A 12,474-nucleotide genomic window follows, 5' to 3' on the forward strand; every position below is an offset into this window, starting at 1 on the left:
CTCTTTCTTACCTTCCTGGTAAACCACCTATTTTGTTATTGTTAAAAGAGTCTTGGGGCACCTGGGTGGCTCAGTCGGTTAAGCGTCTGCCTTCAGCTTGGGTTGTGATCCCAGGGTCCTGGGTTCGAGCCCCAGCCACATGGGGCTCCCTGCTCAGTGAGGAGTCTGCTTCTCCCTCTGCCTCTGTGCTCTCTCTCGCTCTGGCTCTCAAACAAAATCTTTAAAAAATATATATATATTCTTAACCCCCTTTCAGACCTTTGAATTTAATACACCTAACAGCTCATCTCTTAGTTTTGCCCTTGAAATAGCAGCACCAAGGCAATCAAGTTCTAGATGCCGAGGACTCATTAGCTGGCTCAAAAATGTAAACCTCCATATTCATCCATATGATAGGCTTAATTTCCTGACAAATGAGTCTGTCCTCCTACTTCTCTAGACACCTAATTGGGTTCATAGGTTAGAAGGATAAGGTTTCACTGTGAGAGGCGTTGCTAACATTCAGATGTAAGTTTTAACACCTTTCAATTCCAAAGTCAGTAAAACAAGGAGAAACACAAAGCAATATCCCTAGTCCCAATCTTATTGGGTTGTGTTCTCAGAATTCAGTGTAAACTGGTTGTTTGAAACCCATGTGGAACCAGTATACATGTGGACCCAACGCACAGAAGTGGGTGTAATCCGAACATTCAAGGATTTATCCCTCCCTTAGAGGAGAGGAAGCTAAGGGCTGTCCTTCCTGTTTTTCTGCTGTTTCCCCCAAGAAGATGTTTTTACTATTGAATCCTAAAGCTAAGCAGTTTATATTTTAACCAGTGGGTGATGGGGGTTGTAAGTAGAGGCTCGTCATGTTAGAGTTTTTGAAAGCTACTTGCCACAGTCGTAGAGAATGGTCTCCCGGGCTGGAAGGGGGGACACGGAAACCCCTGAGGAGGTTTCTGCAAGTTGTCTGGGGGATCGGTTGTATCTCAGGGTCAGAAAACCCACCGTTTGGTGACAGATGGGAAGTGAGCAGTGAATGGAGAGTGGGAAGCAGTATTGGGGTTTGCCAATACTGGGGTTTGCCAACCCTGCGTCTGTACAAATGTTCAACATCTCTCGCCTTTGCCCCAGTTCTGCGATGATGGCTATTTTCCAAGCGCAAGTTTATAAAACAGGCTAGTGTTCGCCCAAACACTAGGATCAGAAAGACAGAATTCATGGTGTCGCCATCAAATATTCGATTCCCATGTTTTTGCTCATGCAGATGTTGTGCCCCAGGTTGAGGGTGTGGCGAAGAGCCCCCCTGAAACTTCGCTGCTGCCCGGTGGCATCTAGTGCGACACACCAGTCGCCTTTAGGCTTTGCCTCATCTCTGTGATCTTCCTAAAGCCAAAGCCTCAAAACTACAATCATGCTTGGAAATGTTTCACATCATTAGCGCTGAGAACTTAAAGGGAAATAGAAAAAAGCATAGTTGGATCCATGTTCATTTTAGAGTTGCAGTCAAACACCGGGCAAAGCAGATTCCTAGAGCTGTCGCCTGTCAGTGATGCTGGGACAGGCACACGGTGAGCTCCAAGTGCAGCGACTGACCCTGTGTTCCCGTTTTATTGCTAAACACTCCCCACCCTCCCAGCAAACAGGCAACGAGTACTTGGGACTATGCGAATATTAAGAAATCCTTCCTGCTGTGCAGTGGATGGGGGACGGGGACTCCGCAATCCTCTCCGAGGCTGGGAGTCGAGCAGGTCCAAGAGTCCTTATCCCAGAATTCTAGAATCACAGGTCGGCTCTTCCCCTCCCTCTCTTCCTTCTTTCCAATTTAAATCATTCAATCTCTTAGTAGAAACTTGACATCAAAGAAACTCTGACATTTGAACACCTAATTTGATTTAGCAGGGAAAAAAAAGTGCCTTCTTACAGTAGCAAATTAAAGCTTTAGCCTGCATCTGATGGAGTGTTAAAATCCAGCAAAGGGTAGACCTCCAGGCCTCGAGTAATCTGGCTTCTGAACTTTGGTTTTTCTCTCCCAAGTGTGAGCCATTTTGACCTAAATTGGGGTATTTCACCAAGCATCCCTAGAGATTGATTCAAAGTGTCTGTGGCAATAACATTTCATTTACATCCCTTTTACTGATTCTGGGGACCCTGTTAATAACACAGCCAGGTTGAGAGGTGAAAAGCCATGTGGAGACTTCAGAGTTTTGTGTGTTAGAAACTGACTTTTTTTTTTTTTAGCTTCTCTCAAAACTGATTGTCTGAAGTTACACCTTTTCTGCGTAACAGCTCACCAGTAATGCCATTCGAGGTGGGCAGAGTCTTTCTGAAAACGGCCCGCTGGAAATGTGACATTTTATTCCACCAAGAGTAACCAGAGACTTTCTTTTTCCCCCTTTAAAAGTAATTTAAATTCTCCAGTGGATCTGTAATTAGGTCTCCTGGCACAGCATGGTTATCTGATCAGACTGTCATGCCCATAAACAGTAAAAAATCAGGATGTTGATTCATTCATATGTGTTTTTAAAGGAGGCGATGGGCTTTAAACTCTCTTCTTGCTCTTTCTCACTCGTGCTGTTTCTCTCTTTGTCTCATATGGGAGCTTTTCAAATAAAACCTTAGACAAGAACAATGTTTAAAAAGTGGGCCAGTTATATTTTGCTTCTCTATTTCTACCATGCTAATGGCTCCCTTCTTGATCATTTAAACACTGATCCAAATCCAGATGGAATTAGATGCCCCTTCCTGCAGTCAGACAGTCTATAATGTTTGATACGGATCTTCTGAGTGGACAAGATGAGATTAGATTGGTCTCTCTGGGAGCCAACACTATTCATTTTGTAAGAAAGTTATCCTGGAGGCCTGAGGACTGCCAAGAGCAAAGTGGAAACAGAGCCCAGCCTTTTCTTCTTATCAAGATCCATAGTTGGTTCCACATTAAGCAGTGGAGTGCTCTATGGTAAAAGGATTTGAATAATGAATTGGATCAGAAGCCAAGAAGGAGGTCCCTGCCACCCACGATTGAAATATGAATTTCATGTGTTGCAACTTTATTACCATTTTTTTTTGTTTTAATATATGACAGATACCAAAATCTCTGGCATGGTGTCCGTGGCTATTTTTAGATATTGTGTCTTTTCATTTAATTAATATTTAATGAGCCACACTATGTGCCAGGCACTGCACAACAGACCTTTATATGCACATTAAATTTTAACCCTTAGAGTAATCCTCGTATTGAATCCTTTACAATCGTATAGAATGTTATACTTTACAAGGCACTGTCACTTTTACCTTCTCGTATGTTCTTGCCTGAAAGGTGGCTGGCATTAGCCTCGTTTACGACTGAGGACCCTGCACAGCTAGTAAGAGGACGGTGGGCTCACCAGCCCTCAGGATTCCTGGTCCAGCAAACTGTGACGTTCCTCCCGCCAGGTGCCTGTCTCTCTGTGAACAGAGGCTCTGGTACAGGTGAACTTGCAGTGATTCTCAAAGTGCGGTCCTGTCTCTGCATCAGCAGCCGCAGCAGCAGCTGGGAACTTGCTGAAAGGCAATCTTCTTAGGCCCCAGACCTTCTGAGTCGAGCCAGCAACCTCTGTGTTAAGAAGCCCTCCACCAGGTTCTGACCAGCCAAGTGCAAGAGCCGCGAGGCTGGGGCACCAGCCTGCAGAGGAGGTGACAAAGGCGTCCCATGACAAAGCAGCGGTGAGCTAGGATTTGAACCCAGGTCCGTCTGGCTCCGCTGCCAGGTGTTTTCCGTGTGGCTCCTTACTGTAATCTATCTTCCATTTTCTGTTTTGGTAAATGATGAAATATCCTTGGGGGAGAAGAGAAAAGGTCTATAAGAAGAACCCATCTCTTGGTATAAGGCACAGTTTCTGCTCCATCGGATGAGTTTGTTTCCTGGGTGAGATGAACATGGGGCCCGGGGGGGGGGGGGGGAGGGGGGGCTCAAAATCACCACTAGAGGCGCCACGGCCAGGAAACCCAGCAGTAGAGCAGAGGGCCCCAAGTGGCTCCCCAGAATAAACACATCTCACCCAGGGCTTCCGGGCCCAATGGTCTTGCTCCCTCCTGATACTTTACTGTGGTGGATGTGCTGGCGCGAGGGCGCCCTGCCCGTGCCCGGCGGGACCGTGCAGGCGGGTGCCGGTGGGTGCAGGTGGGTGTAGGCGGGTGCAGGCGGGTGCCGGCGGGTGCAGGCAGGTGCAGGTGGGTGCAGGTGGGTGCAGGCGGGTGCAGATGGGTGCAGGCGGGTGCAGGCGGGTGCAGGTGGGTGCAGGCGGGTGTAGATGGGTGCAGGCGGGTGCAGGCGGGTGCAGGTGGGTGCAGGCGGGTGCAGGCGGGTGTAGGCCGGTGCAGGTGGGTGCAGGCGGGTGCAGGCGGGTGTAGGCGGGTGCAGGCGGGTGTAGATGGGTGCAGGCGGGTGCAGGCGGGCAGGGTGGGGGGGCGCCCTCCTGGCTGTGATTTCCCCGCGGAGCGCCGGCCCGCGGTCACATGGACCCTGTCCGCTGAGGGCGGGAACGGAGGCGCCCCCTGCTTCCCACGAACCCCACATGCACTTCAGGTCTCCTCGAAGCAGGAGCTGAGGCTGCTCCACAGCTCTAGGCGTTTCCAGGGAAACCAGAGCTGCCGCCCCCCAGGCGCCCCCACTTCTCCCACAGGCTCTAGAGGCCAGTGAGGGGGGAGGCTGAGCCTTTCCCTTTGGAAGAGGAAAACGGGGCCGCCCCGCGCCCGAGGAGAGCGCTCTCGGCCCCATTTACAGACGGCGCGGAGGGCCCCAGTCCCGCAGGCAGGGGGCGGCCGAGACGGGAGTCAAGGGGTTGCTTTTGTTTGTTTGTTTCCGCTGCAACGTGTTTATTACGTGCCCCAACCCCTGCACCACAGCGCACTGCACGCGTCTGGCGTCTGGCGGGGAGCGCGGCGGCCTGCGCAGGCTACACGCAGCTTCCCCAACCCGGGCGGGCGGAGCTGGGCTTTGCAACCGCAGCACCGTCACCTGGGGGTGGGGGATGACACCGGCTCTTTGGCACACAGCTTCCCAAAGAGGGGCAAGTAGGTTTGGTTTTGTTTTAAAGAAAAAGTCCGGTGTGCACGCCTGCCTGCACATTCATGGTGTGACACGGGCTGCGACAGCTGGGGGTGGGGGGGGCCTGTCCTCGGAGTGCGCCCGCCCGAGGCCCGCCTAGGCCACGTGGCCCGCGGAAGGCCCCTCCTGTCCTTCCCAGGGGCATGACCCGCAGCCTGTCGCCGGGACCCGAGAGCGAGCAGCCGGTGCCCCGGGGCTGCCCCTCCTCGTGCCGGGGCGCGGCGGGGGCACAGGGCGCGCTGCCGCCTGCAGACCCCGCCCCGGCCCCGGCCGCCCCGCGAGGGGGACGTGGAGGCGCCAAGCCTCCGCCCACGTGGCCCAGACGCAGCCTGGGGACCCCGCAAAGCCCAGCCGGCCCCGGGGCCCCCTCCCCTGGCCTGGGGCTCTCTTCGCGCTCCCTTTGCAGAGGCCAGTGCCGTCCGGCGGCGAACCTGCGGTGCGCGTACGCCTGACCCCGAGGGAGTAGGATCGCGGCCTGTGGAAGGCCCGGGATCCGGCCAGGAGGGCTGGCACAGTAGCAGGCCAGTCCAAGGGCCCCGCCCCCAGAGACCTCGCTTCGTGGGTGGCACCTGCTCCGAGCTCTCCAGAGCGCCCCGAGTCTGGTTACACCCTCCGTTGCCACCTCGTGTCCCCTTGTCCCCCACCCCGTCTAACTCCCTGCTCCCCGCCCCTCGCCATCCCCTCTGTCTCCACCTCGAGGAGGCTTCCCAGCACAGTCCTGGCTGATGACAGACCCAACTGAGTCAGACTGAGCCTCCCGTTTAGTCACTTAGGCCTCTGGTGTCCGGGTGGCCCTGGCCTCCTGCCAAACCCACCACTGCTAATGGCAATACGATCATAATCACTTTTATACTTAAGTTTCCTTTCTTCCAGGAGCCCCAGTTTCTTTAATGCATGCAAGCATCACGGTGCAGGGCGGAAACCAGAAACGGGTGGGGGGGGGGGAGAATTTCCACCGTATTCCAGTCCTCCTCCTCCTCCTCCTCCTCCTCCTCCTCCTCCTCCTCCTCCTCCTCCTCCACGGCCTTGCACAGTGGCTCTGAGAGGTAGAGGTTAGAGATTCCACAACCACGACAACGGTGGGCGGTTTGCATCTACAAAGGAGACCTGAGGCCGTCAGGGTTGTCCCACACCCCCACAGCTTTCACCCTCTTCTCTTCCCGGGTTTTGCAGCTCAAAGACTGTGGAACTCCACTTGGATGAATCTAACAAACATGCATTTTAGAAGAAGCGAGAAAGTTCAGTGTGATTGTCTGTCCGTAGTCTCCTGTGCTCCTGGTGGCGCTCAGCAGGCCCAGCTTGTTGCCGGCCTTAGGACACATGCCTTGAAGGATAAAGTCAGCTTAAAGGGCAAGAGTCGGGTTTTGGCCACACAGCCCCGTCCTTAGCACCTGAGAGGATGTTCGAGGGTGAAGAGAAGTATAGACCGAGGCCTACAGCGCTGCACCGGGCACCGCAGGGAGCAGAGGGAGGGCAGGTAAGCCGGTGCTGGCTCTGGCCCACCCCTGCCCTGCCCTTCATTCAAAGGTCCAGCCGTTTGGATTGATAAGAGGGGGGCAAAAAAGGCTTAGTCTTGGCAACAGGCAGCACAGCTTCCAGTTCTGACTGCCCCCTTTCTCACCAGGGGTTAGGGCAGATCCACGAGGTTTGGCTTTCTTTCTGTTGGAGAAGAGAATACCACCTAACTTTTATCAAGATTTGATTTTCTAGCTCAAACTCATTCTTCACACTGATGACAAAATTGCTTTCCAGAGAGAATTTACTTCCTCACTCGAAAAGTCTCTGTGGCTTCCCACCACTGTGGGAAGGAGTTTCAGCTCCTTTAATAAAGCACTCAAGACCTTCTATGATATGTCCCTTATTCCCCTTTCAAGCATGTTGACTTCCATAGCTCCCTCTCATAACCTGGGCCCACCAGACCACTCATATATACTTTCATGCCTTTGACCATTTTCTTTTCTCAGTTCTCTGTGGAAGGCCTTCTTACTATTCCAGGCCTGGTTCAAATAGGCCTTTCTGGGGCAGTTTCTTTGATTCTGTAAGTCAGATTCTATTGTTCCTGCCACTACACCCACAAAGCCCATTGTGTGTGTCTGGGCTCAGTAATAGTGACATGTGAAGTGCATGCTTTTGGAATGAACGGACTTGGGTTTAAGTCCTGGCTCTGTCATGTGACTTCTGGAAAATCACTAATCTCTAAGTTTCTGTGTGCTACAAAAAGGAAAACCAAAGCCTACCTTACCTAACAGTGTTGTGAGGATTGAATGAGTTCCTATCGGTGAAATCCTTGGGAGAAGAAAATTGTGGGTGAGGTCAAGGCACCAGCGTTCCTAATGTTGCACTCTAGGTATTGTCAGCCTGCCTGTGTCCCCGCTAGGTGGCCAGCTCTAGGTCTGGGCCACACTGGCCATCAGGACAGCTGCCCCCCTCCCCCCCAACTCCAACCCCACACATTGTACACAGTGGGCGTTCAGTAAGCGTTTAAAACATTTGCAAGCACTTAATTTCTCTGTTCTTCAGTTTCTCTCTCTGGACAGGAGTGACAAATAGTAGCAAAAAAGAACATTCTGGGGTCTAAAGAAAAGCTTCCCAAGCATTCCTCCCAGGACCGAGCCCATCGTTAATTGGAAAATAAATAGCTCTCAGCTGAGCATGCCTTCTCCTTTCATGGGGCCCCCTGCAAGCAGTGGCTGTTGGGGAGACAGTTACACCTCCTTTGAGGATAATAAAGACTGCCCCAAACTCCTTCGGAAGAATGTTGAGAAGATAAATGAGATAATCCACCTGACAGCTCTTTGAGCTCTTATGAAAAAGATACCCTTGAAATATAGGATACAGGTGTGCCTTGTTTGGGTTTGTGAATTTGGGGGATTTTATGAAAATCTGCACCTACAAAACAGGCAAATTAAGGGGTGAAAATTAGCATCACAAACAGCCTCTTGGCTTGACAAAAAGATTCACAGCAGGATGCCTTTAAATAGCCAGCTCCCCTAGTGCATTTAAAATATGACTCAATTTATAAAGAATTTGATTTACATACACCCGGTCAGGAACACGTCTACTACAGGAGGGGAGGCGCATATGTTTTTTATAATAAAGATTGATAACTGTGGGGTTTTAAAAATATAAAATATTTGTCTCCTCTCATGATCTTTAATCATGCAGTTAACACTTCCACTGCTAGAAGCAGCTCTGCAGACGTGCAGATGTTGCTGTGGAGGCTGGGCCCGACCCTCCTGAGCACACCTTGGGGAGTGTGCAGGCATGAAAGGGCTCTGCTCAGCTGAAGCCCGATGGAAATAAATAAATAACTGGCTTGAGATCACATCCACATGCAACACGCTGTTCCTAATTGGGTTAAAGCTTTTCTAACTTAATATAAGATTAAAAATCAGCAAGCAGTGAATCTCTGATGTCTGAAAGAGTAAAAAACAGCCTCATTTAGAAGAGGGACCATATATAACACATGCAGAAGCCATGAGATATGAGTTTCTTGGTCAGATTTTTCTCTTTGGGAGTATTTAGAGGTGTGTGTGTGTGTGCAAGGGAGAATTAAGGAGGCAGATGGAATCCAGTTTGCCAGTCAGCTGACCTGCCAATAATCGGGACAGCATCCTGGATTATCCAGGTGGACACCGTGTCATCTCACGGGCCCTTAGAAGTTGGAAGATGGGGAAAAAATCGGTGATGGGGATGCGAAATGAAAAGACTCAACTCAAAGATGGGAGGAGGCTGAGAGCCAAGGAATGTGAGCAGCCTCTAGAAGATCAACAAGGCGAGAACGCAGCTTCCAAAAAGGAACCCAGCTCTAACAACACCTCAATTTTAGCCTCGTGAGACCCGTTCTGGACTTCTGACATCAAGAAGTGTAAGATCCCACATCTGCATCAGGGAGTCGGCAGCGGTGCACCCCCAGCCAGCACCAGGGGCATCGGGGTGGCCCTGGCTGCGCCACTGGTCGCCTGCTGCTGAGGCCCGGCTGAGGTCTCTGGTGCTTTCCCGACTGCAGATGCGGCCTCACAGCCAACTGCTTCCAGCCCCATACGCCCCGCTGCCCCATGGCCAGCAGGAGGCCACAGGCGGGGGGCAAGAGGGACCATCCCCGTGCCACCTAGGCCAGGGGAAGGCCTGGCACCTCGTCCAGGACAGCGAGGCCTCTCTTGCGGCTAGCTGCCCCCCGGAGGCCGGCCCCTCGCAGCCCGAGGCCCGGCCCCTGGACCGCCTGGACCGCCGCCTCCGCCTGGTTCCTGTGTGTCCAGGCCCCGCTGCCCTGGGTGCCCTGCTCCGGTCCGAGCCCCGTTGCTCCCCATGCTCCTACATCTCCCTCCGTCTCCGCAGCAGGGGGCTGGGGTGGCCCCGACGCCCACCGCGATTTCCTTTTCAGGGCCGCTCTGCCTCTGAGACGTGCCCTGCATGAGCCCCGGGGACCCTGTGTCCTCTTCTCCCCTCTGTGCATGCCCCCCACGGCAAGGGCGCCTGGCCTGCCCCCAGATGGGGGGGCTGGGGGGAGGGGGAAGGTCAACTCGGAGGAGAAAGAGCGGGAAGGCCCGTCTGGTTGGAAGTTTGGCGGCATCTCCGACTCTGCTTCCCCAGCAGCAGGGCTCATGTTTCGAGTCCCTCAACTGTCTCGAACCCCACATTAGAGGGGGGTGCCATTGGTTCACCCTGACAGTTATCACAAGTGGAGTGTCCCAATAAAGTCAAAGTTCTGAGCTCCCAAGTCCTCTGCAGTGAGAGAGACCCAAGTGTGGAGCTGGGCTCTTCCCTGGCCACGCCAGGGGCAGTAAGGACGTGTTGCTCAGGCAAGAGCACGTGTTAGAGCAGAGAGCCCTCTGGGCACACGAGCTCGGGCCTCCCATCGCTGCTGGGCCTGGGCCTAGAGCAGAGAGCCCTCTGGGCATACAAGCTTGGGCCTCCCATCACCAATGGGCCTGGGCCTAGAGCAGAGAGCCCTCTGGGTGCCCGAGGGGCCTTGGCCTAGAGCAGAGAGCCCTCTGGGCACCCGGGCTTGGGCCTCCTATCACCAATGAGCCTGGGCCTAGAGCAGAGAGCCCTCTGGCCCACAAGCTCGGGCCTCCCATCGCTGATGGGCCTGGGCCCCAGGAATTGTTCTGAACCGTCACGTTAAAGCCTAGCACAGGCTGGGGTTGCTGGATGCCCTTCTCAAGAGGGCCAAGGGGGAAGGTGCCAGAAAAAGCAAGAGTTCATAACAAACCGACCCAGAAAACAACAGCCATTTCTGTAGCGATGTACCATGTGCTCCCCCTATTTTCATAAACCGGATTATAGAGGCGACTCAAGGGTTCATCACTGGAGTCCCCGTGGCCCCAGGGTTGCAGAGGGAGAGGAGGTGACAACACAGAAAGGCTTGCCGGGAACGCGCGCCGTCTCCCTACCCCCACCCAGCTGCCGATGAAGCCCCCTTCTGGATCAGACTCCGGATGCGGGTGGCATGTCACGGACAGCGGGTAGGACAGGGTCAGCCGTGCAAATCCATTGCAAAGTCAAGTTTTCAAACCTTGTAAGAGATGGGAGATTGTCGTGGTGGTAAGGAGATGAAGTTGGAGAATTGCTCACATCACGGGAACCGTCAGAACTGGGGTCCGGGCGGCGGCGCCCAGGTGGCCTTCCTTCGAGAACAAAACTCGGGGAGAAGGGGACGCCAGAGGCACTTCAAAGAGAGAAGTGCACGTGTTAAACACTCATGAGCGGCCTTGGGGGAAATTCGCAGAGCTCTTGCATACTTTTGTTAAAATGTCTCTTCCTGGGATTGGCTGTAAAAGTGAAACACGAGGCCATGGTTTTAGTGCTGCTGTAAAAATATTTTGAAAGTGTTTTTTTAAATAAATAATTCCTTTTTGTTGTTCGTTAAGAATTAATGCATACTTATAACTTCATTTGTGATATAAGGTTTTGAAAAGCTTAATTTAATAACCTTGTGCTTTAGTTTTCAAGTGCCAGCTCCAAGCAAACCTTTCCTTCCCCTCCTCTTTACTCTCAGACTGGCTCTCCAAGTAGTTTCCTATTGGGTGGCTGTCTCCAAATAACGAGGACTTTCTGCTCCTAAGGCCCTGGTATGGACTGCATTATTTGCATACGGAGAGCTTCACCAAGGTCAGGACGAGAGAAGGCACTTGATGGACTCCTGCACGAGTCACCAAGGGAACCCCCAGAAGGAAGAAAGCCTCTGCCCCAAGGACAAATTCCAGCTACGAACCTTAGAGACAGAGGAAGTCATTATTCTTGTCAGTGGCCAGTTTGTCCCTCTTGTCAACCACCGACACGAAGAATTATCAGAACCCCACCTCAGAGGTTCCCACTATAGGAGCAGGGAGTTTTTTCTAAGTGAGGGAAAAAACCTTTTTTTCCATCCTTTGTAATTTTTATTGCTATTATTTGGGCTTTCTCTGTGTGGAAACCAGACTCTGTCCAGTCCGGTGAAACACCAGGCACCGCCTTCCCTCCTGGAGGCGACTCCCCGGCCTCCCTGCCTCCCTGGCTCCGCGCCCCAGCCTCGTCTCAGCCTAGGGCCTCAGAAGGCCGGAGAAGATTCCAGCCCAGTGAAGTGATGGTACCAGAGAGGCTCCGCTTCTCAGTGAGGCCTGCTTTACCACTCGGGGAGCTCTCTGGGATCTTCGGGGCCTTCTGTGGGTGCTGGAGGGTGGGAAGAGGTCCTCCGTGGGCCCCACCTCCCTGAGAAGGTCCCTCAGAAGTTTGGGATTCCATGAGGAAGCCATGAAAAGGGGTTGGCCATGTGCTCCAGGTCCCTTCACGGTCCTTTTGTTCCTCCCACTGCCATCTGTCCCCATCCGACACCCCCCCAGCCCCCTGCCACCTCGGCCCTTCCCCTTGGGACCCAGGCCAACCTCCTGTCTTCCCGGGCTGGAGTGGGACGCACGGAGGCTTGAGGGCTCCTGGAGGGTCGGATTCAAGGGGGCGCACGGCCTCTGACCGACTTGCGACCCCATCCACGGCAGGAGGGGGAGGCAGGGTCTCCAAGCACAGTGCAGGGGGCCCAGAAAGGCCATTCAGGTCATTTCCCTTGCAAGTCCCCCTTCTGCGTGGTGACTGGCAACTCCAGCTGCCGCCCATGGCCCTGTCGGCGGGGCTGTGTCCCCTTTCCGCAGGGCCCGTGGCTGTGGCTGCAGCTAGAGAGCGGAGAGGCAGGGGTGGAGAGAGGCGGGCCTGCCCGGGGCCCCCTCGTGTCCCTGTCCCCCCACCCCGCCCCCCGCCACGGCCCCTGGGAGAGGGTCTGCCCGGCTGGGACCGAGGAGGCCCTGGGCCGCACGCGGGGACTCTTGGCTCTGCCTCCTGCCCGCTGGCTCTGGGCACCCAGAAGGGCAGAGGTGACCTCTCCTCTCCACTTCTGCGTCTTGGTGGCTCCGGCCTCCCCCACCCACCCTCTC

This window comes from Canis lupus, chromosome 8 (assembly GCF_048164855.1).
Source record: "Canis lupus baileyi chromosome 8, mCanLup2.hap1, whole genome shotgun sequence".
In the NCBI taxonomy this organism is placed as follows: Eukaryota; Metazoa; Chordata; class Mammalia; order Carnivora; family Canidae; genus Canis; species Canis lupus.